The 26,989-nt window shown below is 35.1% G+C and overlaps 1 protein-coding gene and 1 pseudogene across 4 annotated transcripts in view; both read right to left on the bottom strand.

Moving 5' to 3' along the window:
* The window catches only part of PAN3 (poly(A) specific ribonuclease subunit PAN3), a 157,120-nt gene that overhangs the window by 45,701 nt on the left and 84,430 nt on the right, over positions 1 to 26,989 (bottom strand). The window lies entirely within an intron of this gene.
* Positions 17,214 to 17,330, bottom strand: LOC115930523 (uncharacterized; annotated as a pseudogene).

Below are 26,989 nucleotides of genomic sequence, written 5' to 3'. Positions count from 1 at the left end.
AGTGTAACTAAAATTCTAGATAACTAAAACACTGAAGGGGGACAGGAAGGCTCAAAGTCATTAAAAATTCTTATTGGCCGGGCGCAGTGGCTCACGCCTGTAATCCCTACACTTTGGGAGGCTGAGACAGGTAGATCCCTTGCGGTCAGGAGTTCGAGACCAGCCTGGTCAACATGGTGAAACCCCGTCTCTACTAAAAATACAAAAAATTAGCCAGGTGTGGTGGCAGGCACCTGTAGTCCCAGCTACTCGGGAGGCTGAGGCAGAAGAATCACTTGAACCCAGGAGGTGGAGGCTGTGGTGAGCCGAGGTCACGCCACTGTACTCCAGCCTGGGCAACAGAGTGAGACTCCACCTCAAAAAAAAAAAATAAAATAAAAATCTCGTGTTAATATTTTTACTGCCCATCTCTTCAACAATTCCATACTTAGTTAAAGCATGAATGGTAAAAATCTAGTGGTGACCACGTGAAACAGAAACATAATATATAACATCCAACACCTACTTCATACCATATACAAAAATTACTTCAAAATGAATCAAAAACCTAAATGCACAAAATACAACAAAGAAAACATAGGTATAAACCATTGTGACTTTTAGTCGAGCAATGGCTTCTTATGCTAAGACAAGTATTGCCAGTGGAGCAGATGCAAGAAATAAATAACAAACAAACAAATAAATAAATAAAAGATAGGACAAGTAAAGCACAAGCAACCAAAAACATTTTTTTAATCAGCCTTCATCAAAATTTAAAACTTTTTGTAACTCATAGGAAACTATCAAGAAAGTGAATAGGCAACTCACAAAATAGGAGAAAATATTTGCAAATCATATATTTAATAAAGGTCTAACATGCAATGGTCAGTTCAACAGATGTTAAAAAAATATTTGACAATATTTAACATCCCTTTATGATAAAAACAACAAACTGGGTAAAAAAGAAACTTACACCAAAACAATAAAAGCTATATATGACAAACCCACAGCTAACACCATATCGAATCAGAAAAATTAAAAGCCTTTCCTCTGGCCCAGCACTTTGAGAGGCCAAGACAGGAAGATGGTTTGAGCTCAGGAATTTTAAACCAGCCTAAACAACACGGTGAAACCCCATCTCTACTAAAAATTCAAAAAATTAGGGTATGGTGGTATGCGCCTGTAGTCCCAGCTACTCAGGAGGCTGAGGTGGGAGGACTGCTTGAGCCCAGGAGGCGGAGGTTGCAGTGAGCCAATATTGCACCACTGAACTCCGGTCTGAGTGACAGAGCGAGTCCCTGTCTTAAATTTAAAAGGAAAAAAAAAAGAGCCTTTCCTCTAAGATCTGGAAGAAGACAAGGATGCCCATTTTCATCACTTTTATTCAATATAGTACTGGAAGTCCTAGCCCCAGCAATTAGGCAAGAGGAAAAAACAAAGGCAAACAGTTTGGAAAGGAAAAGTCTAAATCTAATCATCCTTGTTTGTAGACAACGTGATATTATATTTAGAAACACCAAAAGACTCCACCCAAAAACTGTCAGAAGTGATAAACAAACTTAGTAAAAGTTTCAGGATATGAAACCAACTTAAAAAAACCAGTAACATTTATATATGCCAACAGTGAACAACCTGAAGAAGAAATCAAGAAAGCAATCCCATTTGCAATAGCTACAAAAAATATAGAATATCTAGGAATAAATTTAACTAAAGAAGTGAAAGATCTCTACAAGCAAAACTATAAAACACTGATGAAAGAAACTGAAGAGGACACAAAAAGAGTGAAACATATCCCATGCTCATGAATTGGAAGAATTAATATTGTTAAAATGTTAATACTACCCAAAGCAATCTACAGATTCAACACAGTCTATCAAAATATCAAGGACATTCTTTACATAAACAGAAAAAAAAATCCAAAATTCATTTGAAACTACAAAAACCTGAATAGCCAAAGCATTCTGACCAAAAATAACAAAGCACAAGACATCTACTACTTGCTTCAAAATATATTACAAAGTCACAGTAACCGAAACAGTATGGTACCTGCATAAAAACAGACACACAGACCAATGGAACAGAACACAGAACTTGAAATAAATACACATATTTATAGGCAACTAATTTTCCATAAAGGTGCCAAGAACACCTATTGGGGAAAAGATGGTCTCTTCAATAAATGGTGTTTGGGAAACTGGTTAACTACATGCAGAGAATGAAGCTATATTCCTTTCTCTTACCATATGCAAAGATCAAATCAAAGTGGATTAAAGACTTAAATTTAAGACTTGAAACTATTACGAAAAAAACATTGGGAAAGCCCTCAGGACATTAGTCTGGGCAAAGATATTTTGTGTAAGATCTCAAAAGCATAGGCAACAAAAGCAAAAATAGACAAATGGGACTATATTAGACTAAAAAGTATCTGCACAGCAAAAGAAACAATCAACAAAGTGAAGACAATCTGCAGAAAGAGAGAATATATATGCACATTATCCCTTCATCGGGAAATTGATGATTAGTATAAAGAACTCAAACACCTCAATAGAAAAAATAAAAATAAAAATAAAAAAATAAATCCAAATAGTCTGATTTTAAAATAGGCAAAAGATCAGGACTGACATTTCTCAAAAGAAGACATACAAATGACCAAGTTATATGAAAAAAGTCCAGCATTATTAATCACCAGGGAAATGCAAATCAAAACCACAATGAGATCATATTACCCCAGTTAAAGTGGCTTTTATCAAAAAGACAAAAATAATGAATACTGGTGAGGATATGGAAAAAGGAGAACATTGGTATGCTGTTGATGGGAATGAAAACGAGTACAGCCACTATGGAAAACAGTATGGAGGTTCCTCAAAAAAACTAAAAACAGAACTGCCATATGATCCAGCAATCCCACTGCTGGGTTTATACAAAGAAAAGAAATCAGTATGTAGAAGAGATATCTATATTCCCACGTTTATTGCAGGACTATTCACAATAGCCGAGATACAGAGTCAACTGAAGTGTCCATTAATGGATGAATGAAGAAAATGTGGTACATACATACAATAGAATATTCTTCAGTCATAAAAAAAAAATGACATCCTGTCATTTTCAGCAATACAAGATGGTACTGAAGGTCATTATGTTAAGTGAAATAAGGCCGGGAACAGAAAAATAAACACTGCATGTTCTCACTCATATGCAGAAGCTTAGAAAGTAAATCTCATAGAGATAGAAAGTAGACTGGTGGTTACCAGAAGTTGAGAAGTGTTGGTGGGTGGGGGACTGAAGAGGTTAGTTAACGGGTACAAAAATACAGTTAGAAGGAATAAGACTTAGGGTTCAATAGTATAGCAGGTGACGACAGTTAACAATTTATTGTATAATTCAAAATAGCTAGAAAGGAAGAAGTGAAATATTCCCAACACAAATGTTTGAGGGAATGGCTATCCCAATTTCTCTAATTTGATCATTATACATTGTATGCATGTATCAAAATAACACACATACCAGCAAATTATGTACAGTTATTATGTATCAATTTAAAAAAAACAGGTCTAGTATGAATAAGAATATAAAAACCACACAATGATTTAAAAAAATCAAACAAGTAAATTTGAAACTGGGCAAAGGATTTGAATAGACATTTTTTTCCAAAGAACACATACAAATGGCCAATAAGCACATGGAAACCTCCTCAAAATCTTTAGTCATTAGGGACACAGAAATCAAAACCACAATAATATACTGTTTCATGCACACTAGGATGGCTATAATCAATTGCTATGACCCTAACAGTAGAATTGTGATTCCACTACTAGGCATATTACCAAAGAGCACTAAAAACATAGGTTCGCACAAAAACATGTACATGAATGCTCATAGTAGCATTATGCATAATTACCAAAAAGTGGAAATAATCCAAATGTCTATCAACTGATAGGCAGGTAAACAAAATATGATATATCCACATAATGGAATATTATTCACCCATAAAAAGGAAGGAAATACTGACAAACACTACAACACGGATGAACCTTGAAAACATTAGCTGAAAGAGGCTAGACATAAAAAAGCCACATATTATATGATTCTATTTATATGAAATGTGCAGCACAGGCAAATCTATAAAAAGTCAGAAAATAGATTAGTGGTTTTCAGGGAATGGAGAGAGAGAAAAACGGGAAGTGCTGGTTAACAGATACAAAGTTTCCTTTTGGGGTGATGAAAATGCTGTGGAATTTGAATGGTAATGGTTCCATGATCTTTTGATATATTAAAACCTACTGAATTACATACTTTAAAAGGATTGATTTTATGGTATGTGAATTATATCTCAATGAAAAAATCAATATTCAAATCACTGCTTGGGGGTAGGGAAGAGGAATCAAAAGGGATCAAGAAGACTATCAATCAAATGTGGGAGGGGTGTTGGGGGGACAATGAAATACGATGTAAAAAAAAAAAAAGGAACCCACTTACATTTACTAGCAGCAACAAAAAAGATAAAATCTGTAGATATAAACAACTAGAACTGTATAAGACCTGTATGAAGAAAACATAAAAACCTACTGACAGAAATAACGGATTACTTAAACAAAGGGGAATAAACACTCATACGTATTTGTTATAAAGATGTCAATTCTACCCTAAAATAATCTAAAATTATGATGCTAGCTCAATAAAAATACCAACAAGATTTTAAAATATTAGCCAAGCTGTCTGGCCACATTGGCTCACGCCTATAATCCCAGCGCTTTGGGAGGCCAAGGTGGGTGGATCATGAGGTCAGGAGTTCAAGACTAGTCTGACCAACATGGTGAAACCCTGTCTCTACTAAAAATACAAAAATAAGTCGGGCGTGGTGACGCGTGCCTGTAATCCCAGCTACTCAGGAGGCTGAGGCAGGAGAATCGCTTGAACCCGGGAGGCAGAGGTTGCAGTGAGCCAAGATCGCGCCACTGCACTCCAGCCTGGGCGACACAGCGAGACTCCATCTCAAAAACAAAACAAAATAAAATAAAATAAAACAAAATAAAAATATTAACCAAGCTAATTATATCTATGTGGGGGAAAAAAGGCATCAAGAATAGCCAGAAAAAAACTACTGAAGAAAAGAAAAACAATTAAGGATGAAATTGCAGAAAATTTAAAAGAAAAAAACAAAAACAAGATAAAAGTGGGCCATAACACCATTAGACACTGAAAAATGATCAAACCTACAGTAATGAAGATAGATGTTTGATAGAGGCTCATATGAATAGTGCAAAAGAATAGGACACCAAAACCGATCTCAAATATGTATATATAAAATCAGTAAAACATAAAGGTTATACTTTATGTTATATTCAGACTTCAAGGGAGGAGATGACCTGCTCAGTAATCAGATGTGACAACTTGCTAGCCATTACTAAACAATAAAGTGAATAAACAAACAGATGGTTATATAGATAAAATCAAAAAAGTGAATCTCCCTTTCATTCATTACACCCACATAAATTTCACATGAATATTCAGACTAAATATTTAAGAGTTTAAAATAAAATAACTCTCAGACTACTTTTTAAAATATGCTGTTATGAAGAAACAAAATCCAAAGGTCAAAAAATAAAATGTTCATCAATTTAACTTCTTCAAGAGACAAAAATTGCTACAGAACAAAAAAAGATACCTGCAACACTTAATAAAGGGCTAGTCTGCTTAACATACAGTTCTTAAAATCATAAAGAAAACAGAAAGCAAGCAGTGGAAAAATGAACAAATTATACAACTAGCCAGTTTGCAGAAAAGAAAAATGCCTCAAACATAAAAAGATGCTCACATCTGGTGCTAATTAAAAAGATGCATCTTTTCTGAAAGATTTTATGCTTTAAAAAAAGAACTAGGCCAGGTGCGGTGGCTCCTGCCTGTAATCCCAGCACTTTGGGAGGCCGAGGAAGGCAGATCACGAGGTCAGGAGTTCGAGACCAGCCTGACCAACATGGTGAAATACCGTCTCTACTAAAAATACAAAAGTTAGCTGGGCGTGGTGGCGCACACCTGTAATCCCAGCTACTCAGGAGGCTGAGGCAGGAGAATCACTGTAATCTGGGAGGCGGACTTTACAGGGAGCCGAGATCATGCCACTGCACTCCAGCCTGGATGACAGAGCAAGACTCCCTCTCAAAAACAAAAACAAAAACAAAAACAAAACCTAAAGAGATAGAAATTTAAAGTGGCTCACTGTTGGCCTCTTCTCAGATTGGCATAGATTAAAAAAAAAAAGTTTAATCAGACCATTATTAAAAGGCTATGTGGAATATAAACACTGCCGTAGACTTCTGGTATCTTTTTAAGTCAATGTAGCAACACCTACCAATTAAAACATTTTCATTATGATAATGGCAAGTAATTCAAAGTGTAAGTAATTCAAATGAAGACAGACACAAATGAAAAATAAAAGCTGTGAATTCCATAAAAGTGAAAATTTTTGTCACGCTTATGGTTTTGGCCCATAAAAGTCACTGAATAAATGCCTCATGAATTAGTGTCAAGGTTTTAAATCCATTCCAGTAAAATCTGGAATATTTGCTTCAACCAGAAAAGTTAAAAAGGGTATCCAAATCAAGTGCATCTGAGATTCCAGAGTGAAGATCATCCTAAATAGGGAAATATCAAAAACATTCTTTTTAAAATCAGTAACAAGACAAAAATATCAACTATGAGCACTTCTCTATAACATTGTACTAAAGGCCCTAGCCAGCACAAGATGGCAGGAAAAAAAACTGGAAGGGAAGAAATAAAGCTATCATTGTTTGCCATCATCCAAATACAAGAATCTACAAAATATTTGAAATAAGAGTTTATCAGGGTGACCAAATACAAAAGTTTACAATATATCTAAACATCAGAAATAATCCATTTAAAAGATTTTTTAAAGACATCAATTATGATACCAGTGAGTACTACAAAGCATCTTGTATAAAGATACAAAATAAACCTAACGAAATATGTATAAGACCTAAACATGAATAATTACAAAACTTTGTGGAAAGACATTAAAGACAACCTGGGAACAACTGGAGAGGGAGAACCCATCCATGTTCACAGATTGGAAGACAATATTGTAATGAAGATTCTTTTCGAATTCTCTAAAGATTAATACAGCTTCTCTGAAGACACCATGATGCTTCATGTACCCACACATCAAAAAAGCTTCTCCTTCCTCTCATACATCAACAGCCGTACTTGCCAACACCAAATACTCTAAACCTCAACCTCACAGTAAATTCTAGTTCATCCTTCTGAAATATCTTCTCAATGAAGATTTTCTTGACACCCATATCTAAAAATTATTCCCATCACTTTGTTCTTCTTTTTGCTGCAAATACCACATGTGATTCAATTGTTCTATGGGGAAGAACTGTGCCTTAATCCTCTCTGTATTCCCATCTACACATGTAAATGGCACACTGTGTAGATGGGAAATTATTCAAAAAATAATTTTGTTGAAAAGAAATGGATTAGAGGTGAAGATCTCCTCTTTTCTCAACAACCACGATGCTAAATACAGCAATAGCTATCATCATCAAATTGCCTGCAATGACAAAGGCCATCATGGAAGTATTAAGTATAACAAAAATCTGGGGGCAGAGGAAAAGTAAATGATCATGCTATCAAGCAGCACATATGTCAGTCAATACTATTTAAAAGCAAACATGAAACAACCCACTAGACACTATGAGAGAAACAGAGGAATGTGAAGGAAGCTGGGATGAAGGACATTCTTCTGACAAAGTCTCATTACTCTAGTATGTGTTACTTTTTCTAGGTCAATGCAATCTGGGTAAACCTGGGTTATACAAATAGTTTTAACGAAGTTCCAATAACCAAACTAAATCCTCAATAATAAATTGTCATGTCTAACTACATTGAAGATAATGATTTAGATTAGAAATTAATAAAACATATGTCATCTTGAACAGATGACTTGAGAACATGTGAAGCACTGTCTTCTTAATAACAAGGCCAATATCTGGGGCTTTTGCCATGAGAAAAATCATACTAAGGAACTTATGTAATCATAATCAAAATACAAAAAATGCGCTACTACTACAAATACTTCTTATTCATTTTTAACCAAATTCCCCAAATCACCCAAAATTAAAGAATACACACTAAAATTTTAGCCCAAAACACAGACACTGTGTTTATATCCCCAAATTCTAAGAGTCCTAAACATGTTAAGAATTAATAAAGTCTCTTCTTTGATTTTCCTTATGATTCAAAGAGTAGAAATAAATAAACTATCCAAAGTTGAGTTCAACGAAGCCTCCCTCACAACCCCCACCCCTGCCACCACCACTTGTTATTTCAGTGCTTCAGAGACAAGCTTTGTTCCTTAGACCATTTCTATCACTGGCTCTTCTTAATAGAAGAAGAAACTGAGTTTAAGGAAGGTATTTCAGCATAATTACTATTGCAATTAAAGTTTGAATGTCACAGCATTATTTGCAATTGATGCAACCTAGTCAAAAAAATTCCCAAGCTCCAGATGACTATATACTATATGCAAGTACAGCCTTCTGTTGAAGAGAACTTTCTTTTTTCTTTCTTTTGTCCTTTTTTTGAAACAGTGTTTCACTCTGTTGCCCAGGCTGGAGTGCAGTGGCGCCAACACGGTTCACTGAAGCCTCAACTTCCCAGGCTCAAGCAATCATATACTGCCTCAGCCTCCCTAGTAGCTTGGATCACCAGCACATGCCACCACCCCTGGCTCATTTGTGTATTTTTTGTAGAGACAGGGTCTCAACATGTTGCCCAGGCTGGTCTTGAACTCTGGACTCAAGCAACCTTGCCACCTCGGTTCCCAGCAAAGTGTTGGGATAAAAGGCATGGGCCACCACACCCGGCCGAAAAGGAAAATTTAAAAGTGGACACAAATAAAGATATGACTGGGACAAACAAGACATAGGCATATGTATGTTTTAAACATGGATCTCATCCCAGAATAGAGTGTACAATATAAAACCAACCACTTCGCCATCCAAAAATCAACAGAATCAGAAAGTAAACACTAAAATAATACTAGCCTTTACTTCTTTCCTCAAAATAATTTCATTTTTTCAATCAAATTAACCTTTGCAGAGAAAATCAAATCTGGCAAAAAATGTTCTTAATCAAAAGTATCAAGCTTAACAAGGTAATAAGAAACATGCAGCTAATGGAGCGAAAGTTGAATTTTCTGCAAACTAATTTGTCTAAAGCCCAATTTTCTAAACTCTGCCATGATGGATGACTATTTGTACTTCTAGCCTAATCAATCAAAGATATTTAAAGAATCTACTCAAATACTGGCTAGGTAATACTATCATTACTCCTATATATTTTCAACCATCCCAACTTTCAAATGATTAAAATAAAATTTATACATTTATAATCTTTTAATTCTTAAATAACAAAATTATATGCGTTACCACACAGACACAGCTTTGGGATTTTCTATGTCATCCCACAGCACGTTTTATCTTCAAAAAGACAATCCACTGTATCCCTGTATAATTATGGCCCAGAAAATTAGGGTATGAAGATGTTTATTCTGTAGCTTAAATCCCTCATGTTTCAGATTAAAAATCCATATAATTAAACATTATAATTAATCTCATTTCCTCAAAGATTGATTTTTAAAAGCCTGTAAAGTTTTAGGGTAAAAATTCATTATATCTTATTAATAAAAGTTATCTAAAAAGCATGTTAGCCATAAGCCAAAATATACTCACTAAACTAGCAAAATATTTACTACTCAAATTAAGTTCCATTAAATCTTAGAAATTCTAAGCCACAAATGCATACTACCTTTGTAAAGATGAAATAATCTAAGTGTCAAAAGGTTTACTTGAGAGAAATGTTTATTACCTCATATATTTTAAAAAAAGAAACTTGGATTCATAAGTAGACTGCAAAGCTTCTATGCTGACCTCTCAGTGCATACAAATTCTTGCTGGCAAAAAAAGCAGTAAAATTTCTCCACTTTAAAGAAGTTTGACAATAAAATAAAAACGAAGTCAGTAAGAATACTGATGTTAATTGCCAGAACTGATTCCTTCACAAACCCTGTTTTCACAACAGCAACCCCTTATGATTAGGGGAATTAAAAGTTGCTGAACTCAACAATCCCTTCAGTTAAACAAACAGACCCCTCATAGAGCTGTCCAACGCTGCCCAAACTATCCATCCTTTAGTCGAATCAGTCAGTTTCATGAATTGTAGGATTTATCTTCAAGTCCAGTGCTGACTCAGAGGGTAGCTTGTTCCCTAGAGAAAACAACCAACAAAAATCAGAACAGCTACTGCTCATAAGCTCTTTCAACACCCAAGTGGAAAGGACAAACTTAATGGGTCCAAAAAAATAGTTCAACTTCCTTTCAACTACAGAAGTGGCCAATGAACCAAAGGCATCTATATGTCATGGGCAGTTCTTGATTAAAGCTTTCACTCAGTTACAGTGAGACTGTAAAATAGCTAACAAAGTTCTCAAGAGAAGCTATAGCACAAACCATATGGTTTCTCACTGGGAAGAAATATGAAGGGAACATAAATGGAAAGTATTGTAAGGGCCAAAGCTGTTTTTATTTTGTTGTATTTTATCTTTGAAAAGTTGGTTACTTTCCGTGTGTGTGTGTGTGTGTGTGTGTGTGTGTGTGTGTGTGTGTGTGTGTGTGTGTTTTGGGGGGGGGGGGGATTAAAAGTCTCCACCAGAAAAGCAGTTTGGATATCTAGAGTAACTCTGCTTAACGCCATACATAATGAACTAGTGAAATGTTACACAATTCCTTAAATTCAAGGTTCTGATTCACTTGTTAAATAAAATATTCTGAATCAAAAGATTGAAAAGAGTAACATGCTCTGTTTCAAGACCTGAAATAGTGGCTTGCCTTCCTTATTATGTCTAAACCCAAAAAAAAATCAACATGCATAGCCTTTGAGCTTCAAGATATGCCATAACAAAACAAGGGAACATTCCCATTTTATGAGTTAGTGGTTTTATCTATAATACACTATTATGAAAAAAAGGGGAAAAAGTAAGAAAAGGAACTAAAGAGCTCAAGCTAATTTCATAACACTGAAACATCATTTTTCCTTTTGTATGAATTAGACTGAAAGTTTTTTTGTTTACAAACGTTACTCAAGCCTGCATCCAGACAGAATCATGAAGGTGGCCAATACAACTTTTCATTAAAAAAAGTATCAATGCTATTAACTAATCAAATGAAAATCTATCCTAATTAAAATATATCTTTCTCATTTCCAAGTTTTAACATGAACAAATCTTGATTCTCAGCCATAAACTCAGTGCCTAAGAGCTCAGACTTGTGAAATACAACATAGTAGTGACCATGCATTGTCTTGAAAATTGTACTCATTTGAATATAGGCATCTGACATTTTGGTTAAGTGTTTTTTTTGTTTGGTTCCTTGGTTTTTAATGCCTTATTGATTCCTCACTTTCCCAACCTTTCAAAAGGGGTTTCAGGGGGATTAAGCACCAATGAGCTAAACACCCATTGTATAATGCCACCTGATAGACATTACCCTTTGGAGAATGACAAAATAATCGCTTATATCACTTTTCTGTACTCTTTGGTTCAAATGAGGAATCTCAGCTAAGAAAAGTGCTGCAGCCTTCCAGCCTCCTTAACCTATGTACTGGTAAATTCCCTCCTACTGAGAAACAGGCCACCTATGGCAGTGGTTTTAAAACAGTTTTAACTACATCTTAGGCTTCCAGCAGTGCCTCGGGGTTTTGTAAATGCCTGATTTGAATTTCTTTTTATCTGTTTTTCCACTATTTATTAAATAAATAAAAACATACAAATGCAGGTCAAATTAACATGCATTCATGTTTTAACATACCAACACCAATATACTTAATTTTGTGTTGGGTTAGGATATTTTCATGCAGACCTCAAGGTAAAGCCTCTCTCTTGTCACTGTTGTGCATACATACAGATTTTTTTTATTAGGAAGGTAGTGATTCTGCAATAATCTTTGTTTAAATGCACATGTACTCAGAGAAACTTGAACACGAGTACACAACTTACCCATGGAATTCATGATTTTCATGTTACTATATGATTAAAAATATAAAAAAGGAGACTTGAGGGATACAAAGTTAATTATTATTCTTCACTCACCAATTTCAAGCTATTATATTCAATAAAATACTACATAGCCTTGTTATTCTCACTGAATAACTTTATGAGTTAATGTAATAAACCCAACCTGTAAATTCTAGCTTTATCTGCTTTATGTAACTTTAGGTTTGGGGGTTCACACAGGCCTTCACAAGAGTACTGCTGCTATTTTTTAAAAATGTATGAAAACTAATGTTCTAAGCTCTAATTAAGTTTTGGTGCTCCTGGTTCACAGGTTCTCTAGGGGCAGAAATGATAATTAAGTCTTAAGGTTTGGTTGCCTGTTCATTTCTGAGTTCCAGTGATATAGTTAAGTTCCAACCCATCTTTTCCAGTCTTATTACCTACTAGTCTCTTCTCCCCACATTCTGACAACCCTCAAGAAACAATGTGCTAAACTCTGTGAAGCTGATGGCAAATAAAAGTGTTAAAAAGATTTTAAAAGAGGAGCATCAGGTACTTAACATGTAAAAAAAAAAAAATCTGTCTACCTCTAGGCCATTTTCCATTAATTTTTCCATGTTCCAGCCCAATCTAATGTTTTCACTGGCCTAACAATGCTAATTTTAAAACAAAATTCTACTCTTTGGATATAAATATTTGAAAAGATAAAAAGAAACTCCACATAACAAAAGCAGGGACTAAGAGCCTAAGACAGAGCTCTGTAAAACAAAAGAATCCATATGATTTCAATATTCTAAATAGTCATGCAAAATCATCACTTTTAGAGAGCTGATATTTAACCAATATGCACTGATACCAAGGTATTGTTTGCTTTTAAGAAAAACAAACAAAACAAAACAAAACAAAACGTTTTGGGAAGCCAAGGCAAGAGGATCGCTTGAGTCCAGGAGTTCAAGACCAGGCTGGGCAACAAAGGGAGACCCCATCTCTACAAAAATAAAAAGAACCCTGCTCTAAGCCTATGGCTTGGAACCATGCCTGAGATTTTCTTCACAGATGTTCATTCAGTCTTTACCTAATTCAGACTGAATTAATTTTTAAACATTCACTGAGAACACTGTCTTTATGCTAAACTGGTTAAAACAAATAGAAAAAATAACAAACTTCACTGATTCTCAACTGCCCATTTTTAAAACAGATAAAAAAATCTTATCCTTCCTTTAAAAACCATCTCAGTCCTTCTTCCATGAAAGTTTTTTCCTTTATACCCTCATTCAAATCAGATAAAATTTACCTTCCTTCAAATTTTCTGGCCCTTTGAACATTTTTTACTCTAGATGTAAAGGGGTATATGTTAGAATCTCCTGTGAATTTTTAAAAAATACAGATAAAGGCTGATGCTCCAAATCTGTGTTTTTGATTTAATAGGTCCTAGATGGGGACTAGAGAATTTATATTTTCAAAGCACCGTATGTGATTCTGATCTGTACCTATATATGAAAGCTCACTGGAACCAGCATGAGATCAAACGCTGAGCAAGATTCTAAAAATTGAAGATATCGAGAAATAAAACCTAGGTCTAAACTCACACAGTTCACATTCTACCATAAAGCTCATTAAAATGCTTAAAAATGTTCAGTCTTAATACTTAACTGCAGCTCTCCATATGTGAGCACAATAAAGGATAAAATACCACAGGAGCATTTAACTTTAGTGGAGGAAATAAATACGTATAAAACTAACATGAAGGCCATGCACGGGGTTCACGTATGTAATCCCAATACTTTGGGAGGTGGAAGCAGGAGGATCATTTGAGGCCAGAAGTTTGACCAGCCTGGAGCAACTTTCACCAGCCTGCAGCAACCACAACTCCATAAAAAAAAAAAAAAATTTAAAAATCAGCTGGGCATGGTGGTGAGTGCCTCTAGTCCTAGCTACTCCACAGGGTGAGACAGGAGCCCAGGAGTTTGAGGGTGCAGTGAGCTACAATCGAGCCACTGCTCTCCAGCCTGGGCTACAGCCTATCTCTAAAATAAATACATATATATATATATATATGTGTGTGTGTGTGTGTGTGTGTGTGTGTGTATGTGTGTGTGTGTGTGCATATTAGAGAAAGACAAAAATATTAAAAAATTATGAGATACTCAACACACTATAAAAGCAAAGAAATGGGAGATACTATAATGACCAGAGAAGTAGCTATGACTTCCAAGAAAATGACATTTGACCTAATCAATAAAAAGTAGGCAAAGATCTCAATAAATAGGAGAGCCTTCCAGGCAACATAAGGCCCAACCAAAGGCACAGAGATGATGGGGAAAAGGCTGACCATGTTCAAATACATATTCTTAAAGAACAGGAGATGTACACTTCATAAAAGAGTGAGGTCCTATATGAAGTAGAGTCAAAGGGACTAGGTCTATTTAATCAGAAAAGAAAGATGGCAGTATTTTAATAGAACCTTCAATAATTTAAAGGAAGTAAACAGGGGAAGAGGATGGAAAATAACGGTGGGAAACTTCCTTTACATTGTCAAAGGCCTTTTTTTATAAGTGACACTTTAGCAGGGACCTAAGAAGAAGAGAAGGAACCAGCCATGGGAGGAATGGGAGGAATGACACATGCAGAGAACATGAATCAAAAAGAGCTTTACATTATTTGGGGAATGTCAGTAAAAGGCCAGAACGGAGTACACAAGGGAAAGAATGACAGGTGAGATTATAGGTGTATAAAACAGATTATGCAGGCCATGGTAAGGGGCTTGGAAATTATTCTAATGACAATTTAGTCATGATTTGGTCTATATTTAAGATTACTTTTGTTATTATACAAAAAAGAAAGGCAAGGGTAGACCAATTAGCTTAAATAGTGCATGGAAGAGGCTATGATGGCAAGAGTAAAAAAAGGAAAATAGAAGACAGTTCATAGATATAATATGAAAGCCAAGTAGATATGGAAAATGAAGAGCACAAAAATAAATCTTAGGTTTCCTGTTCAAGAATCTTTCTTAAAATGAAGGTTTTGAAATTAAAAACAAAAAAGAAAGAAAAATAAAGAATACTCAAGAGGAAGATGATCAGCTTACTCAACTTCATAAAAGCCCAGACAAGAAAGAGCCTTAACTCAGCAAACAGAATGTAGGATAAGAGTTAATAAATTCTAAAATGAACTGAGGCATGAAGACAAGTTAGGACATACTTTCCTAAGGCAATTAAGAGATTTTCACATAGCTTAGGTAGTAGCTACAGAGAAAACTGAAGATGGGAAAATGAATTAATCAGTTTAAAACCCTTGTTACCTATAATTTTTATAGCATATATAAAGTATACATTCACACGCACACCGATAGTATCTTCATAATCATACAAAACTCCAAAACATGAAAAATTTTAATTTTTCATAATAAACAATATATTAAAGTTTTCTTCTAATTATTAACATATGGAGGCCAGTAATCTCAGCACCTTGGGGGCCAAGGTGGGAGGACTGCCTGATCCCAGGAATTCAAGGCCGCAATGAATTATGATCACTCCACTGCATTCCAACCTGGAAAAGAGAGCAAGACCCTGCCTCTTAAAATAACAACAAAACCCACATGGAACTGAAAGTAAGAGGAAGGGGGAAGCCTGTTCTCCCTGACTGTACCAGACCACACTAGTGCTTCTTAACTGCCTCAGCTCTCTTAAGGCACTGGTTCTTAAATAGGATTGACATCACAATACCTGAAAGGCTTTCTAAAAAAAGACATTTATAGAACTGAAAGAAAAGAAAAATGGAGGTTTGGATGAGAAACTGGATTGGTAGGTTTAGGGGTCCTGGCCAGCAATGTATATTTTAAAAGCACCTTGGGAAATGCTGATACACATCTTTGGTTAATTTTTAAAAGATTAACATGAAATCAATGTTAATGCAATAAAACAGAATTTCTGATGAAATAAATGGAACTATATTCTTTTCACAGAAATACAAAGGGAAAACATCAGGGAGATTAGATTTTAGAAAGACTATAAAAGTGATATTTGCCAGTGAAACTATAAAAGCCTTTTTAATTTCTACACTGATTTTACGACATCCTGAGGTACCTCTAAAGCTTCCTCAAGGAATAAATGTTCAAACACAAAATTAATTTGCAACATAAAAAAATGCACACAGCTACACAATATACTTTTCCTCCAAACAAAATAAGCCACAATTCTATTAAGAATGTTGTAATTTCCAGGCCGGTCATGGTGGCTCATGCCTGTAATCCCAACACTTTGGGAGGCCGAGGTGGGCAGATCACTTGGGGTCAGGAGTCTGAGACCAGCCTGGCCAACATGGTGAAACCCCATCTCTACTAAAAATACAAAAATTAGCCGGGTGTGGTGGTACATGCCTGTAATCCCGGCTACTCAGGAGGCTGAGGCAGGAGAATTGCTTGAGCCCAGGAGGCCGAGGTTGCAGTGAGCCGAGATCATGCCACTGCACTCCAGCCTGGGCAACAGAGTGAGACTCTGCCTGAAAAAAAAAAAAAAGTGTCATAATTTCCAAATATTAGGAAAAAATGCACTTGAGCAAATCACAAAAATCCCTTCTCCTCTATATGAGGTTTTTAACATAATTTTTTTCCACTTTTTAAAGAATTACTAAAAGCAACCATCTGAAGTTACTACCCATGATTTTCCTAACTATACCAATACATTTGCCTTTCAGAATTACTGATTTAAAATTTTCATATTCTAGTTTAACAATCTGCATGCTGGATATCTATTAAGCTACTCAAGAAAAAAAAAGATAATAGTATTCTAATCTGTAAATTCAGATGTTTTATAGTGAATCTAACCCAAAAACTTGTTCTGTAAAATTGATGACGAATATGTACACTCACAAATCATTATTTTCATAGAGGCCTGATTTCCCCATAGATCACAGTTATGTTATTTTCTGTCAACAGGTTACAATTTTAGCCTAACATAATAAAAGGGAGTCTTAAAAAAAAAGTTTTTGGATAAGGGTTGCTCACCCTCGAACTCAAATTAACAGATCCCTTATCTAAACAATGTGATTCCTAATACATGTATATGTAATTTTGTGCATATCATTTGTGTTTATGCCAATGGAAATTAAATTCTCAATACAGTATTTCATAAATTTTTTATTTTTTAATCTTTATAAATTTTTAAAAAATATATTATTATGCAGAACACTTCATGAATTTGGATGTCATCTTTGCACAGGGACCATGCTAGTTTTCTCTGTACTGTTCTAATTTTAGCGTATGTGCTGCCAAAGTGAGCATACATTTCAGATTTTTTTTTTTTACGTTGAAGCTACTAGAGCTTCATCTTCTATATGCAAATATAATATATCCCATTTAAAGTGGGTCAAATCAATAGCTACCATTAAAACAACAGTTTTTTAAGATGTGATAGAACAATTTTCTACTCTTGAAGTATCCAACATCTAGATTCGGGGTAAACTGAACCTTGGATTCAAAGACTATGCTCTTTATGATACCTAATTCTACTCTTATTTTGCTGTCCTTCAATGTCTATCTTAACAACAGTCACTTCTTGGAAATTTCTAACCCCTTATCCTCATTTTTACAGCCTCCGGGTTGGGGGGGATTAGGAATTCTGTGAATGACACTACAAAGATATTACAAATAAAGTATTCTTTTTCATTTTTTTGAGAAGTAAACAAGAACTGGTTTTCACTTTTGGGTAAATATAAAGGAAAAGTGCTAAATGTTTATCTTATGACTGCGTAACAGTGACATTTCAATTATAACACCATGAACTGATTAAAAGTACAAAATCTCTTTATATTATGCAATAAAATGACAAATTTTGAAGTACTCTAAAAAGATTTATTTATTTATTTATTTTCATTTTCAGAGACAGGGTCTCACTGTGCTGCCCAGGCTGGAGATCAATTGTGTGATCATAGCTCACTCCAGCCTTGAACTCCTGAGCTCAATCAATCCTCCTGCCTCAAGCTCCCAAGTAGCTGGGACTACAGGTGTGTGCCACCATACCTGCCTATGGTTGTTGTTTGTTTATTTGTTTTGAGACCAGGTCATGCTGTGTTGCCTAGACTTATTTTTACATGTAAATCACCTTTAATAGAGGCCATGTGGATCTAACCCAAATAATTGCAACTTAATTTCCATCTCTGATTTTCCCCTTAATAACCACAGAATTTCATCAACTAATTTATATAATCCTACTTCATTTTGGCTGAATATCTATCTATGATAGATACTTAAGACTATCTGGTATTAGAAATACTGTAAGCATTAACAAAATAATTAAGTACCTTAAAGCTCTCTCATAAAATGTATTTAATCTTATTGACCAAACTCAGGCATATAATGTCAATTTATATGATGAATTTAACCTGAGCTTTATCAAACACACAGTCCTCAATATTTGATGGAGATCACAGCCTGCACAACTACTTTGTTTTCCTGGTCTACACATAGTAATCTTCCCTTTGACATAACTTCAGTCTTGCCTGTATTAATGGTGTCATTTCTAGATGAACTGTCATTAATTAATTCAACAAATATCATTAGAATACTGATTGTATAAAGTGCAGTGCCTAAATCCCAAAAACATGAATAATTCAACATATTTTAAAAAACCAGCATCAGGGTTTTAACTATACTAGTAGGAATCTTACCCACTGGCCTGTAATAGTAGGTTACTTACTTTGGTCTCTATAATGTTTGAAGAAACAAAACAGTAACCTACCTGCTTGTCCCCAAACTTGGCCAAATGATCTAAAATGATGGGATCTCCCTAGACTCTACAATGGTGGCAATCTTTTAAATAATAACACTTATTTAAACGAAGCATCAAATCAGAGGGAAGAAAGGTGTTAGCTACTTAATATAACTTTTTTGGTTGAAAAGAACCATTTTTTCTTCTTGAGTGGTAGTGAATGTTTGAGTAAATGGTGTCCTTCATTCATAGTGATAAATTGTGTTGTTTTGTTTACAAACAAGAAACTTACTCTAAGACAAGAGTGTCTTATGAAAATTAATTACAAAAATTCACACAAAAAAGTAAGATTTAGTTAACAATGTAATTTTAATTTTGGATTTCTTTCCAATGAAAAAAGCTACCACCAAAGTACAAACAAAATTTAAAGTTGATCTCAAGAAAACTGTGGTTGAATCAATAAGTGCCTCTTATTTATCTAACATTAACAACAATTTAGTTGTTTTCTCTTATTTTCTCTTTCTTTTTTTGCCAGGACATGTTCTCATGTGAACAATTTAGTTGATTTTTTGGTAACAATTTAAAAACATACATATTAAAGTGTAACATGTAAATAAAAGATATCTGATTACTAGTTCCAGAACCATAAGGTTGTTTTTTTTTTTCCATCCATGGAACTCTGCTTGAGGGTTTTATATTTTAAACAGCCACAGTACTTATGCTACTCATTTCCTAAGTATCTTGAAAAACTAAAAGTTACAGTAACTAATTTATATTTTGTCTCACTAACATTACCAAGGTGGAAGGAATCCCTGTTTCCCAGATTTATTCATGACTAAGCATCGGTAACTCCTATATTCATGAATTCAACAATAACTAGTTATTCAGAACACAGACATTAACCAGAAATGAAGTGATACTAGCCTCAGCCAAAGGATAATATAAAGCTCATGTACCTTATTCACAGGAAACAATTCAAGTCCTTGACTCAAAGCCTTTTTCTCATTAAAAAAAAAAAAAAAAAAGAGGTACTAAAAGATATATTTGTGTTCTTAGCTCTCAGCAGATTAGGAGGAGGATGAGAAAGGGAGATTAAGAGGAAAGAGGAGATAAGAATGACAAAAGTTCTAAATCGAGCAGTCATTCTCAAAATGAAGTCCCAAGACAAGTAGCAGCATCAGCAACACCTGGGAACACATTAGAAAAGCAAATCTTCCCTGGTTCACCCAGAGCTACTAAATCAGAAACTCTAGGGATGGAACCACGCAAATGCTGGAGTTTAACAAGCCTCTAGGTGATTCTGGTAGACTGAAATTTGAGAATCACTGTCATAAACAGCACAACAGAGTTACCAATAAAAAAGCCAATAAAAACAAAAAAAAATGATCAAAGTAAGCTTGCCAGATTATGGCCATTCAAGGCACTACTTTCAGGCACTTTAAGAGACTCAGAAGCAAGAGAAAGACCTTACCTTCAAAAAGTTATAACTAATTCATTGGAGCAGAAGACCAGTGGAAAGAATAACAAATCTAAGTAATCACATAACTTGAAATAAACTCCTCTACAAACTTGGATATGTAAAGAGTCAGTGTATTCTGGTTCAATACAATTACTGAGGCACATATAATTGAACAAGAGTCATCAATAAATAAGATTATATTTTGTTTTAAGCCAGAGAGTACTATGGAAAAATTTTGGAAAATATAAAGTTCTGACAATTAAAACTGTAAGCTTCTGATACCCAAAAAATTCAAGTATGCTGGAAAGATTCATTTCCCCTGACGCTAGATAAATCAGTTATTGCGGCTGCTTTGGTGATATTTTTAAAGTCATTACAAAAGATGCAAATGAGAAAATATCTCAAATGTATATTCATGAGATAACCAGGATCAACTGTTAAAAACTTTTGCTTCTAAAGGAGGCTGGGAAATGTAGCCAAGCTGCTTAAAATAGTTTAAGTCCAGATTTTAGTCAAAAGTCATCATAGGAGAAACTTCCAGGCTTGGGTCATCCCATCTTCCCATTCTTGCTCCTTCATGCTCTTCCCCTTCCTTTCTAGCTCACTTGAGAGATGCTGAGAAGCTCTTCCCCTGTGTCCCTTATGAGCTATGTGAAGAGCATCCTAGCCAACCTGAACACCTGCCTTGGAGTGTTACAAAAGCAAGAAATACATTTTTGTCATATTAAGCCATGTCATTACATTTTGGATCTATTTGTTTGGGCAGTTTAACTTACACCACCTCGCACACAGTGAGCAATAAGATTATGACCTATATTAACTATGGCTGAGAGAGCAGCATATTAACTATGGCTGAGAGCAGCTGGTGAATACACTGACACCCTTTACACCAATACCAATTAACATCAATAGGATGTTAATATATTTAATCTTAATGTTAATTTATTGTTTACTGTTAATTTTACTGTTTTCTCAAAGGTACCCCCACCAAATGACTACTAGTTATTAGTTACTGTGTATAGGAATACCATGCTAAAATCTAGACAACCACATGTAAAATACAGAAAAGTGCTTATGAAATCCTAAGAAAACATCTTATTTCAGACATATCAATATGTAAGAGATTCGTGACTGAAAAAATTTAGAACTAAACATTATTACCATAATAAATATGCAATCCACATCTAGGTTGCTGCAGGCATTTATGAGTAGGATTTACATGCCTATGTGCATTGGGGGTTTGAAAAAGGCCACATCTATAATTCCTCTCCTTTTACTAAGACCCTACCTACATGCCCTACTCTAGAGTAACTACATCTGAAAGGCAGTAAGAATAAGAAAAAGGTGAATTTCACGGTCAAGCTGAGAAGAATCAAAGGATAATTCAAGAAACAGAAGGGGCTACAACCATCTGATTCATTCCTACAGAATTAGAGGACCACTCCTAACTAGACATGTAACACACAGAACAGTAAATTTATTCACACAAATACTATCCTCTCCACTGAGCAGGCACATTGCTCTGGGTATCACTGAGCTAAAAGGTTGAAGAAAAAACGATCCCTGGTGCTCTCAACCTACTTGACTAAAGAAGGAGGTGGAAGGAAGATCGACATCTAACTCTCCACGTTCAGCTATGAAACAGATCAGAAATATTCTTGGGCATTTATTTACACCTGTTCTCTCTGCTTCTCAGTTCATCCAGAACCAATACAATACTTTGATTCACCCCAGACTCTAATCTTACATTTGCTGAAACAAAACTCCCCTCATCTCCACCTATGAAACAAAGGGAGCCATGGGAAGATTTTCTATTTACACAGAATATGTCAAGAAGTCCATATGCCTTCTAAAATCTTTCTTAAGTCTAGTACAAATGTTATCCTTCCCCTTTTACTACTTCGCACCACTGTCTTCATTTCTGTCTCTTTACTGTCCTCTATGCTTCTACAGATTTCCATGTCTCAAAAACACAGAATTTTAGATTAGAAAGACTTAAAATCATCTACTATTACCTTCTTATAGAACTGAAGACTCTAAAACACAGAAACCAAGCGGTATGCTGAAAATCACATAGCTGCTTCAGTAGAACTGGTACCATGTTCTAAAGGCAATCGAGTCATAATACACTGAAAGCAGTCCAAGAGCAGCAAGAGACTTTGCTGCAGCTGTAGATCACTGGATCGGTAACTCATAGTTAAAGGAAATCCCTACCCACTCCCATCCAGCCCCTACCCCCTAATTATGGGACAAAATAGCCAATTCAATGAGATTTAAACAGTAAGTTCACAAGAGGAACTCTTATACCTATCAGGACCCATTAACCAGGGATTCCACAACCAGTAGAATATTATCTACTGGTAGCTATTTAAGCCTTACCTGACAGGTCTCCAAGCCAGCTGCAGCAGCCACATCCCTCTCTGCGCCATAAACGTCTCGCCTCAGTTTCCTGAAATTCCCAACTGAGAAGGGAATATAGCCAGCAGGCACTCCCAACCCTGTTATGAGTCTACAGTTCTACTGTTAGTAAATTTCCCAGGGGCATCACAATCTGTGTCCTTACACATGCATACACAGAAGAGCTTCCTTCTAGGATGAGCTCCTCATTACAGGGCAATTAAAAGGTCCACTTCACAAAAACCTTGAGATCCCTCATCTTAATCATAAAATAGTTGTTAATTTACTTGTTTTTTAATGTAGAAAGCCATCTCCAAACTAAATAACTTGGAAAGATTTGAATGAATCTGCTGAATATACCTGAAAAACAAAGTAGTTACAAAGAATGGAAACATGCAATTTAAAAATACAAATACTTTAATTGGTTTTAAGAGTGCTTCAGCATCTCAAAACACACAGTGTCTAGTTTTGATGCTGCTAAACTTTTTCAACAGGCACATTTCTGTTCCTCATTTGACTATTCACCTGCATATTCTTGAACATTTGCAGTTTTTAGAAGTTCTTCAAAGATGTTTATTAATTAAAATTCACTGTACTTAAGAGACACCTAACAATTACAAAATTATTTTCCAAGACAAAAATGAAGCCTTATCTATTGAGTAAGCATTTATTAAACACCATTTATACCTAAATTTGTACTAGAATGAGAAACGGCATGGTCCCTTCTTCTTAAGCAATTTGTGAGATGTTTAGGAAATCTAATTAATTAATTAGAAGGATACTTTAACGCCAAACTACCATTTGTACCATTAAGTACAAAACTAATTTGAAGAATTCAATTTAGACAGAAATATCAAATTAATTTGAGCTGTAATTATTTGACTATCCCACAGAATCCATTTAACAGTAGATTTCTGAGAAACAATTACAAGGAAAATCTGTTATGTTTATTAAAACTGGTGATATTTAAGAACTATATAAATATGGTTACAATTTTTATTTTTAATAATTATACCACTTAGTAAACACAAAATAATCTAAAGCAATAGCTTATGGAGTTTTTGTGCCTTGAAAGACTTAACGTAGAGCCCTAAAACACACAATGAAATTTAAAGTCTGAGCTTAGATATTCACCATCTTCAAGACCATAGATTCATCCTGTTTCCCCAAAAAAAGAACAGTTTCCAAAGAGTTTCCTATTTTCCCAATGGTACACTCCTTAGCTGGATATCAAAGTAGTAATATAGCTAGGTAGACATATCTGTGGATTTAATTTTACCCACACTAGTGTTCCATTCCTTATGACTTACAAGAGTTCACAATTTTGGACCTATACAATTCGTTGAACTGAGTAATACTTCTCCCCGGTTGCCTGACGCCATCTTGTCTGTCTTACAAATAAATCAGTTATATGGACACACATAGAACTAGTCTGAAGAATAAAATAACTAAAAGAACTATCATATAGGAAAGTTTTTTTTTCCCCATTCAACAAAAAAGGAGAGGACTAGGACAAGTGGATGGAAGAGAGACAAGACTTTGGTTTAGCAGAAGACTGAATTTTCTTTTGTATTCCAATTGTTAAAATGTACACGGGGCTGGCTGCCTTGGTTAGTTAATGAATTTCTTATATTACTGTAAATGACTAAGCAGAGACTAGATGACAATCTGTCAGAAATGCCACCTCTAGATTGGCGCAAGGCTGGACTATGTAAATCCCAAAGGTTCCACTTAAATCATTAACCAGTATCATGTTATTGCCTAATCCAACTACTATGTAATTTAAATAGATAATACCTCCATTTGCTCATCTATGATATGAAATGCCATAGAGCTAATCGATCACGGAATTTTGTTTTTTGGCACAGAACTTTAAAACTGAAAACGATCTGCTTATCCCAACCCTTCAACATTATAAGAGTAAATAACTATTTTTAGTCTACAACATTCATAAAAAGTTTTGATATTTCTGAACAAGAACGACAAATATCAATTTCCCCTTTTTCTTTCCCTTCCCTTTTTCCCTCACATATTTCTCAAGCTAAAAATGTTTATTTAAAAAAAGGGTATTAGCCAATTTTACCCACCAATTTGGCACCATAACCTCAGGAATATATAAGAAATGACTGTTCAGTATTTTTAAAAAACTGGATGTAAGAACATAATTTTCTTTGGATTTATTTCCCCAAAAACCTACAATAAATAAACTTGGTAATAAATGAATACAATTATTTAATAATGCTAATTTTGGTATAATAATTAGATGATTCTCCCCATATCAATCATATGAGTTTGCCTTAATAATATGCAACAAAGGCTGAGTGAGGTGGTTCACCCCTATAATTCTAGCACTTTGAAAGACTGAGGAGAAAGGATTACTTGAAGCTAGTTTGAGACCAGCCTGGAAAATACAGTGAGAACTCGTCTCTACAAAAAAAATTTAAAAAGAATTTTTTAACTTGGCATGTGTCTGTAGTCCCAGCTACTCAGGAGTTTGAGGTGGGAGAATTGCTTGAGCTGGAGCTGGAGCTGGAGGCTGCAGTGAGCTACGGTCATGCCACTGCATTCCAGGATGGACAACAGAGTGAGACCCTCTCTCTAAAGTAATAATAATTTACAAGAAAACATATCTAATGATTAAAAAAAAAACTGCACTATTTTCATCTTGAAGGAATGAATATTGACAAATGCTGAAAATCACTGTGACTCATTTTCTCATTTATAAATTAATGATGACATCTTCAAATATAAGAACTCATCTCTGCCCCTCCTAAGGGCCCACACATAATAATTAAGCAGAAGGAGAGATGCTCAACTCCTGAGACACAACTGTGCACTAAACCACCAAATGATACACAAGAACACCATGCAGAAATGTGTGCTGCTCCTGCTGCACCTACAGTCACTTTCAAACACACTGTGACGCTGTAAATTTGTTAACACTGAGGTAATTAAACCTAAAGTACACGAAGACTTAGTTAACTATGTCTACTATTAAAAATACTCGGGAAAATTCTGATGAAAAAGGACATTCAGCAATTAGTTGTCATGATAAAATTACTTTTCAGCCGGGCGCGGTTGCTCACGCCTGTAATCCCAGCACTTTGAGAGGCCGAGGTGGGCAGACCACGAAGTCAGGAGATCGAGACCATCCTGGCTAACACGGCGAAACCCTGTCTCTACTAAAAATACAAAAAAAAATTAAAATTAGCCGGGCGCGGTGGCGGGCGCCTGTAGTCCCAGCTACTCGCGAGGCTGAGGCAGGAGAATGGCGTGAACCTGGCAGGCCGAGCTTGGAGTGAGCCACGCGCTCCAGCCTGGGGGACAGAGAGAGACTCTGTCTCCAAAAAAAAAAAAATCACTTTTCATGGCACAAAAATTAAAGTATAAACTATTATTTCATATATTAAGCACATTCATAACTTCGTTTCCAGAGATCTAGTCAAAAAAACCCTCTGCCTAAGCCAGAGCTAGTAGAAAAATGTATCTTTAGGCTATGTGTTACTTAAAAGTATTCTTACTGTATAACACTCTGGAAATTAGTCTTAAGTTGTGTTAAATCAGTGGTTCTCCAGGAGGTGGAGGTTGCAGTGAGCAGAGATCGCGCCACTGCACTCCAGCCTGGGCAACAAGAGCAAAACTCCGTCTCAAAAACAAAAAAAACAGTGGTTCTTAAATTTTGGAAGGCTGTGAACCTCTGAGAGAATAATAAAAGCTGTTGCCAGAGAAAAATGCCTATTTATAAATAAAAATATGCATAACTGGAGGGATTCTCAAAGACAAGCCCAAGTGCCATATCTTTAGTATCATTAAAACAACTAACTTCACAAAAGATACTTAGAAATGTAGCTATTATTCATAGGTTCAATGTGCATAACAAAACTGTATCTATAAATCCTTGATTCCTTAAATTAAAAAATGAGTGTGTATACAATTTGATAGAAATACATGTCACAAATTTTAACGCTTTTTAAAAACCTAATTAGCTGTGATTAAATTCAAATATTTGTATAAAGTTTTATTTCTTACATTGAGACATATACCAAAAACATGACTTATTTTTTCTTAAGTGATCAAAACAAATTTTTAAAAAGCAATGTGATTCACTCAGGGTCTCCTCTGTGCCAGGCATTATGCCTTTGTTCCTCATAATTTGAGGAAACCCACTCTTAATATCCACTCAACTTTGCTCAAATATTAGGCCAAAATAAACTGGCCTAAAAATTTTGACAAATATATTTGGTCAAAAATATATTTAGATATGTACTTTCCCATACATAATGAAAATGATGTTACCCTAGTTTACATAAGTGTCAAAGTATTTAAGGTTTCATATTTTATAGTAATTTGATACTTTCGAGGGCAATAGTTTTGGGG

The sequence above is a fragment of the Gorilla gorilla genome, chromosome 14 (assembly GCF_029281585.2).
Source record: "Gorilla gorilla gorilla isolate KB3781 chromosome 14, NHGRI_mGorGor1-v2.1_pri, whole genome shotgun sequence".
NCBI classification, from domain to species: Eukaryota; Metazoa; Chordata; class Mammalia; order Primates; family Hominidae; genus Gorilla; species Gorilla gorilla.
The sequence above is the reverse complement of the archived record's forward strand: the minus strand, read 5'-3'. Positions and strand labels throughout refer to the sequence as shown.